Source organism: Lycium ferocissimum, chromosome 2 (genome assembly GCF_029784015.1).
Source record: "Lycium ferocissimum isolate CSIRO_LF1 chromosome 2, AGI_CSIRO_Lferr_CH_V1, whole genome shotgun sequence".
Taxonomy (NCBI): Eukaryota; Viridiplantae; Streptophyta; class Magnoliopsida; order Solanales; family Solanaceae; genus Lycium; species Lycium ferocissimum.
Window position 1 is genome coordinate 29,464,333 of NC_081343.1, and position 9,123 is coordinate 29,473,455.

Genomic DNA, 9,123 nt, shown 5'->3' on the forward strand with positions numbered 1-9,123 from the left:
GGCCATCTCACCTCATGATACTAGTTCCTTCAAGGTGAGACCTAGCGATGATGTTTGATCCATAATATAATCGGAGGTTACCGACCTTACGTCACTCCGATAGAGTTACAGCTTTTACTTGAGCTCTCATGCATGCTTTAGGTTATGTATATGTGACTTTACACCATGCCTAGTTGGCCGGGCAGACACCACTAATGGGCGGCATGAGATGGTTACCTCGGACGCAGGAGACCCATGTTACACCCTGCAGTTTTGTATGTTGGATTCGAGTTACCCTTCAAGAGGTACACGAGATTAGATGCGCTTATTTTATGTTTATGAGGGTTTGAGTCTATATAATAAGCTGTGGAAGGATTGGAGGGAAAGTGAATCAAGAAAATTAAGTTTGTTAGATTTTGGAGGAAATAGGAGGGGTAATTTTGGCCCTACTTGAGGAAGGAATATCTTATGGTAAACGAGGAGTTTTGAAGTGAAATAAAAGCCTAAATTGAAGTTCGGGAAGTCTAGTTTTCAACGCAAGAAATCGTGTGTCGATCCTACATCGGAATAGAGAATTATGAGCATTTTAAGACAGGCTACCAGAGCAAATATTAGCTCTGCGCTAACGCGCAGAGGGTAGAGGGGACAACTCAGTGCGAACTAGCCCCAAGGCGGCGCGAACGCGCTGAGTATATTTTAGGTTGGTTGAGGCAGAATCTGGAACGTTATAAAAAGGGGGCTTACGCCTCATTTTTCATTCAAAACACCCCAGAATTCTCCCAATTTTTTTGGAATTTTCTCTCAACTTGCATACACCAAATTTTAGCCCAAATCAAGTTTAATCTCCAGATTTGGGTTTGGACAGCGTGTAGTCGCAATTATAGTTTTGTTTTGCGTTGGAGTTGGCCCGGATTCAAGTAGATATTGAAGATCTTTCTATTCTAGTGAAGGTAAGGTGTGAATTTCTCTTTATTAACGTTGATTTAGGAATATTTATGAGAATAAGAGTTATAATTATTGTGTTAGTGTTGTTGGCATGTGGATTGAAGTTTGAAGAGAGTTTTTGATGGAAATATACATATTTATCTTGTAGGATCTTGATGATATTGTTGTTGATGTTGTTGGTATTTTTTGGGAGTTGTTTTGGTATTTGGAGAAAATGGATAATATAGGGGAGATGCTGCCCAAATTTTCGTAACCCAAATTAGTCCTCAATAAGTGGTGCTAATAAGTTGATGGAAATATAATGGAAGTATGATTAAAGATGTATTTCTCGATGTATAGGTTCGGGTGAAGGGCAAGCATCGGAGTAAGGGATTCTTTATGTGGTGGCTTGACGGATAAGGTATGTAAGGTGTTTGTTTCTCTCTTTCTTTGGCACGAATCCAACTAGAACATGAACCTGAGCGTTCCATAACAAATTCACTCCATCCCTATGCTACGTATTTCAAATCTTAATGCCTTAATTACTTGATTGATTCTTACCATGTTATCATGTTTACAATCATCGAGTCATTTCCTTGGATTCGATACTAGCTACATAATTCATTCGGATGTTACGACCTTATGTCACTCCGAAAGACTGTTGTTACTTCATTGGCTTATGATGCATTGTATATATATATATATATATATATATATATATGCACTATTTTACTACACCGAGCCGCGCTATAGTCGGCCGGGTAGGGCACCTATTGTGCAATCACTAATCAGTTGGTACTTACACACCGACTCCCGAAAGTGGTCGGGTACTTACACACCGAGTCCCGAATGGGCCGGGTACGTTATACACCGAATCCTGAAAAGGTCGGGTACGTTATGATGATGATACTATATATATATATATATATGGGTATATACTTGCATATGATTTTAAACTCATGCATTGCATAGTGTATGCTCTCGGATGGCAGGTTGCTTCTATTCTCTTTATATCCCCGTCTTACGGATTTTATTGATTCCAGCCTTACATACTCAGTACTTTTATCCGTATTGACGTCCCATTGCACGGGACGCTGCATTTCGTCTTTGCGAGTAGCGACAAGGTTATTGAGTAGCGACCGCGGTAGGATTTTCCAGCTTCAGTGGTGTTAGCATGTGCCACTTCTCCGAATTTGCTGTCTTTTGGTATTTTTCTGCTAGTGTGATATAGGTTCACATGTACACTCTTAGAGGCTCATAGACATAGTGGGTTATGTAGTAGTGTATATGGTCATGTTGGCATTGTTATGGTCTGTGATACTTCCCTGTTAGCCTTGCCGGCTCTATGATACTCGTGATGTTGTAGCGACCTGGTTGGTTCGCTTATGTACATATATGTTAGATTATTGGATATTTCTAGATTGGGCCTTTTCTGCGTGCAGGTGTTCTTTGAATTACGGTATATGATGTTCAAAGTAACTATAAGTCAGGTGGTTTTTGGCCTACGGGGCTGAGCCCATCATACTCCTCGTTGGGGTGTGACAAATTGGTATCAGAGCAATTCAGTCCTAGGGATGTCTATGAGCCGTGTTCAGTAGAGTCCTGGTTATTGGTATGTCGTGCACCATATCTATAGCTAGGAGGCTACAGGGCATTTAGGAAGACACTCTTCTTCATGAGCTAGATCGTGCGATAGAGCCAAGTAAGAATGATATTGTCTAATCTTTTCCTATTTAAATTTCAGCGATGCCTCAAAGAAAGAAGAAGGCCAGCAAAGTAAGGGGCACTGCGGGGGAAGGCCCGACCTGAGTATCCCTAGCCTAGTTAGGGCATGGTGAGGCCCAGAGCGCTACCCCCTTGCATGCTCCCTCTAGTTCATTAGTTCTTTGAAGAGCGTGATGAGCTACATACCTTCGGCTCCTCGGCCTCCGGCTCACTCCCCTGCTATTTTCGATCAGGACTTGCGAAATGCAGTCCAGTTATTGACTAGATTAGTGGCTACCTAGACTCAGTGGCAGGCTGGCCTTCCAGACAGGGCTATTAGTTCCCGCGTGCATGACTTTCTTACTTTAGACCCTCAGATTTTCACGGGGACAAACCCGAAGGATGATCCTCAGAACTTTGTAGATAGAATGGGCCGTGCTTTGAGGTTGATGCATGGTTCTGATACAGAATTAGTGGAGCTAGCTTCCTACAGGCTATGGATGTGGCCGCAGTATGGTATGAGTCCTAGAAACAGTCGAGAAGGCAGAATGCACATCTAGCAGTATGGTCCGAATTCACCAGGGCCTTTCTAGACCATTATCTGCCCCCTGAGGTTCACCGGGCTGAGGCTGATGAGTTTTTGTTGCTTCGCCAGAACAATATAAGCATCCGGGAGTATAGTTTGAAGTTCAACTCCTTGGCTAGATATGCTCCGACAATGGTAGCTGACATGGAAGATATGGTACACCGTTTTGTGACTGGACTTGGGCCTCACTTGATTAAGGACTGTATGAAAACTTCATTATAGGGTGGCATGGATATTGCTCGCATCCAGGCGTATGCTCAAAATTTGGAGGACCTTGAACGACAATAACATACCGAGCAAGACCCGAATAGGGGCTGTTATAAGCGGGCCAAATCCGCAGGTTATTTAGGTGCTTATCAGGAAGGTGATAGGTCCTGTTCTTATAGAAGATCAGCTCCTTCAGTAGTTAGTGCCCCCTCTCGGTTTCCTAGGCAGTGTTATGACCGACCCACTTTTTTTTTACCGAGTTAGAGTTCAAGAGCGTCAATTCCTTCCTATAGGGGAGAATCAAGCCAGGCAAGGCTCCCACTGCCCCATTGTAATCGGTGCGGTAAGGGCCACTTTGGCCAGTGCCGCCAGGGTATGGGGGTGTGTTTCTCTTGTAGGCATCCTGGTGATGTTATGGGAAACTGTCCATCTCGCGGTAGGGGAGGCCCGGCACAACTAACAGGTTCGATCGCAGGCTCCTCATCTTCTGTTCGCCCTCCTGGGCAAGGTTCTTCTTCATTTCCAGCCGGTAGAGGTAGGGGAAAAGGTCAGGTGCCTGGTTCCGGCAGCAGCCAAAATCGTATTTATGCACTTACCGAGCGACAGGATCTTGAGTCATCCCCAGATGTTGTGACAGGTATTTTATCCATCTGTTCTTATGATGTTTATGCATTGATTGACTCGGGTTCCACCCTATCCTATATCATTCCTTATATTGCCGATAAGTTTGGCATTAAGCCTAAATCTTTGTCCAAGCCTTTCTTAGTTTCTACTTCGGTCGGAGAACCAGTTGTTGCGAGACTAATTTATCACAAGTGTGTGGTTACGATATGTGGCCATGAAACTTTTGCTGATTTAGTGGAGTTTGAAATGGTGGACTTTGACGCTATCATAGGTATGGATTGGCTAGCCTCTTGCTATGCCAATGTGGAATGTTAGTCCAAAACTGTGAAATTTCAGTTTCCGGGTGAGCCGGTTCTCAAATGGAAGGGCAATACTCCGGCTCCAAAGGGTAGGTTTATTTCCTACCTTAAGGCACGGAAAATGATTTTCAAAGGTTATATTTATCATTTGGTTCGAGTTAGAAGTACTGAAGCCGAACCACCAACTTTGCAATCCGTTCATATGGTTAATGAATTTCAGGATGTATTCCCCGATGAATTACCAGGTCTCCCTCCCGAAAGGGAAATTGAATTTGCTATCGACGTGTATCCGCACACTCAACCTATTTCTATTCCCCCTTATCGTATCTCCCCTGTTGAGTTGCAGGAATTAAAGGTGCAATTGCAGGACTTGCTAGCTAAGGGCTTCATTAGGCCCAGCACGTCTCCGTGGGGAGCACCGGTACTAATTGTGCGCAAGAAGGACGGCTCACTAAGAATGTGTATTGACTATCGGCAATTGAATAAGGTGACCATTAAGAACAAATATCCGCTACCTAGAATTGATGATTTGTTCGACCAGCTACAGGGTGCTAAGTGCTTCTCGAAGATTGACTTAAGGTCAGGGTATCACCAATTTTGAGTGAAAGGGGAAGACATTCCAAAGACAGCTTTTTGAACGAGCTATGGGCATTTTGAATTCTTAGTTATGTCTTTTGGATTGACCAATGCTCTAGCGGCATTTTTGGCATTGATGAACACGGTATTCCGGCCCTTCTTGGATGTTTTTGTTATAGTGTTCATTGACGATATCTTGGTATATTCTCGTTGGGAGATGGAACATGCGGATCACCTCCGAAAGGTGTTGCAAACATTGCGAGATCGAAAGTTGTATGCCAAATTTTCCAAATGTGAATTTTGGCTAACTTTTGTGGCTTTTCTAGGCCATATCGTGTCTGATGAAGGTATAAAGGTGGATGATCGGAAGATCAAGGCCGTTAAGAATTGTTGACGACCGCTTCGGAAGTCCGAAGTTTCTTGGGCCTTGCTGGGTATTATCGAAGATTTGTAGAAGGATTTTCTTCCATAGCAGCTCCCCTCACAAAATTAACTCATAAAGGGGCCAAGTTTCAATGGTCAGAAGCGTGCGAGCGGAGTTTCCAGAAATTGAAAGATAAGTTGACATCTGCTCCGGTTCTTACTCTTGCAGAAGGCACCGAGGGTTACACTGTATACTGTGATGCGTCACGCACAGGTCTGGGGTGTGTACTGATGCAAAATGGTAAGGTGATCGCTTATGCCTCTCGGCAGCTACGAAAACATGAGCAAAACTATCCAACCCACGATTTGGAATTGGCCACGGTAATTCACACTTTGAAGATATGGCGGCATTACTTATATAGGGTCCATGTTGATATCTATACAAACCATAAAAGCCTTCAATATATATTCAAGCAAAAAGAACTGAATTTGAGACAACGAAGGTGGCTCGAATTGCTAAAGGATTACGATGCTGAGATTTTGTATCACCTTGGCAAAGCTAATGTTGTTGCTGATGCTCTAAGTTGCAAATTGATGGGTAGCCTATTGTATGTGCCAGCGAAAAAGTTGGAAATGACTAGAGAGCTTTATCGCTTGGCAAATTTGGGAGTTTGCCTGCTGGATTCAGAAGACACTAGGATTACCTTACAGAATATATCCCAATCAACTCTTGCCTCGGAAGTAAAGACTCATCAGAGTGAGGATCCATTTTTGGCCGGCATTAAGGAAGGAGTGCAACAAAATCGGATCTCAGCCTTTGAACTGGATCCATGCGATTCTCAAATATCGAGGCCATTTGTGCATTCCAAATGTAAGCGAGTTTCGAGACAGGATCATGTCAGAATTTCATTACTCCCGGTATTCAATTCATCCCGGATCCACCAAGATGTACCATGATCCTAAGGGCTTTTATTGGTTGGATGGTATAAAGAAAGACATTGCTAACTTCGTAGCTCAATGCCCCACTTGCCAGCAGGTAAAGATTGAACATCAGAAACCCAGTGGCTTATTACAAGAAATGGAGATCCCAGCGTGGAAGTAGGAATTAATTAATATGGATTTTGTCACGGGATTGCCTCGTTCTCGCCGCAAATTCGATTCTATTTGGGTGATTATTGATAGGTTAACTAAATCAACCCATTTGTTGCCAGTAAGAGCTACCTATGCTGCTGAAGACTATGCTAAGCTGTGTCTTAAGGAGATTGTGCGCCTTCATGGCATTTCGCTGTCAATTATTTCGGACAGAGGTGCTCAGTTTACGGCAAATTTCTAGAAATCTTTTCAGGAAAGCCTTGGGACTCGAGTAAATCTTGGTACGGCTTTCCATCTGTAGTCAGAAGGGCAGGCTGAGCGGACTATTCAAAATTTGGAAGATATGTTACGAGCTTGTGTACTGGATTTCCAAGGGAGTTGGGATGATCATTTGCCTCTGATAGAGTTTGGTTATAACAATAGCTATCACGCCAATATCAAAATGGCTCCGTATGAGGCTTCATATGGCAGGAAGTGCAAGTCTACTGCTAGATGGTTTGAAGTCGGAGAAGTAAACTTATTCGGGCCATACCTTGTTCATCAAGCTATTGAAAAGGTAAAGCTTATTCAGGAACGGTTACGCACAGCTCAGAGTCGTCAGAAATCTTATGCGGATGTACGAGGACGAGAATTGGAGTTTCAGGTAGGTGATTAGGTGTTTCTAAAAATATCACCTATGAAGGGCGTGATGCAATTTGGTAAGAAAGGGCAGCTCAGTCCCCGATATATCGAACCTTATAAGGTTGTCCGAAAGGTAGGTCAAGTGGCTTATGAATTGGAGCTGCTATCAGAACTGCAAGCGGTTCATCCAGTTTGTCATGTGTCCATGCTGAGGAAATGTATTGGAGATCCCTCCAGAATCGTACCTGTTGATGATATACAAGTTACAAAAAATTTAACGTACGAGGAAGAACCAATTGCTATTCTCGACAGACAAGTCCGCAGACTCAGAAACAAAGATGTGGCTTCAACGAAGGTTCAATGGAGGAGTAAAGATAGGGAAAAAATGACGTGGGAAGCCGAAGTAGAAATGAAGTCCAAGTATCCCCATTTATTCCCTGTCACAGATGATACTATTCCGGAGGAATCCTTGCAAGATTCTGCTTTGTCCGCAAATCACTTACAAGGTAAAAGTCATATTTAATGTTACACCTCGGAAAATTCCCCTTAGTATATAAGCGAGTAGGCTCGCGAAGGACAGGACGTATACGAGGTTGGATAAGCAGGAAGTACAAATTGATAGTCCTAATTAAGATTCCAAAGGCATCCGAGTTGAAGCAAGAAAGTAGTTAAGGGAATCGAGTTATAAGTTAGTGTATTGGACGCAAACTAGGAGTATTGAGTAAATGATGCCTTAAGAATGTTGTGGAGAAGAGTTATGATGCCCCCGAGATTCATAATGAAATGATAAACAAGTGCTAAGAAGGTTCCATAAGGATTAGAGGTCAAACGAAACGACGGGAACCATTCCGGTGGAACTGTGAGTTCCACGACCATGTTCCACGGACAGCACAATGTTCCACGACCCGTGGCGTGTCCGCGTGGAACAGCCCGGCGAAAAGTGTGGCTGGCTGGTCGTGAACACGACCGATTCCACGGCCAACAAAGAGAGAGAGGGGTTCCACGGACCGTGAAGGCTGTCCCCGTGGAAGTCCCGCTCGGCTGAACATCTCCAAGCCTTTAAATGTTAAGTCCACTTCATTTTATTCATTCTCGACCACGACTTCAACCTCTCCACACTCTCAGAAACTTCCAAACATTTCATCCACAGAAAACTAAGGAGATCAAGGATCAATAACAAGATTTGAGGAGAATCAAGCTTAGAAACTCCATTAAAGCTACCAAAGGCAAGGAATTCCAAGAGAGAAGAAATAGGGTTTTGTGCTAGAAGGTGTATCATCATTCAAAGGTTTATTCCTCTACCATTTGAGGTAAGTTTCATGAACTTTAGATGTTGATTGAAGTGTTATTAAGATGAAACACTTAGATTATGAAAGAGTAAAGAAAATGGGTCATAAATGGGGAAATAATGTCATTGTTGAATAGTAGTTGCGATGAATCACGAAAATGATTATGTGGAGATTGTGAGTATGTTATAAATGATATTTGGAGCATGGAATAAGTATTACAAGTGAATGAATGTGATAATAAACCTTAGTCATGAATATGGAGAATTTAAGTGAAATTATGAAATGCAAATCATGGGAATGAGTGACGATTGTTATTAGCGATATTGTGATGGTTGTTATGAGTGTTGGGAGTTGATATGGAATATGGCGGAAAGTAGTATAAACAAAGGAAAACGCTGCCCAATTTTCTTTAGCCTTAAGAGGCATGGTTTTATAATTGCCTAGCTAACGACGATACGAACTCTCTTGAAGGTAAAGACGAGAACAGACAAGGAGGACGAGCAAGGTATAAAGTAGTTAACGACAAAAAAGGTATGTGAGCGTTACCTTCCTTCCAAGGCATGAATCTTATATACGATCTCCCTCTTCCTTCACGGATCTTTTATGTTCCTTGAGATGAAATGTCTACGTCCATGGGTAACGAGACTGGATAAGAAATACGCTATGAATGCAATAAAGACTCTAGAGACCACGATATAATGTTCTTATGAGATCAATGATGAGAATCACGATCCATTGGTATTTTCTCTCATACGTACTCGCCTTAAATCGTAAATTCCTCCAAGGTGAGATATTACTCTTATGCTATTCCATAACATGACCGGGGGTTTACGACCTTACGTCACCCCGACATAAACAT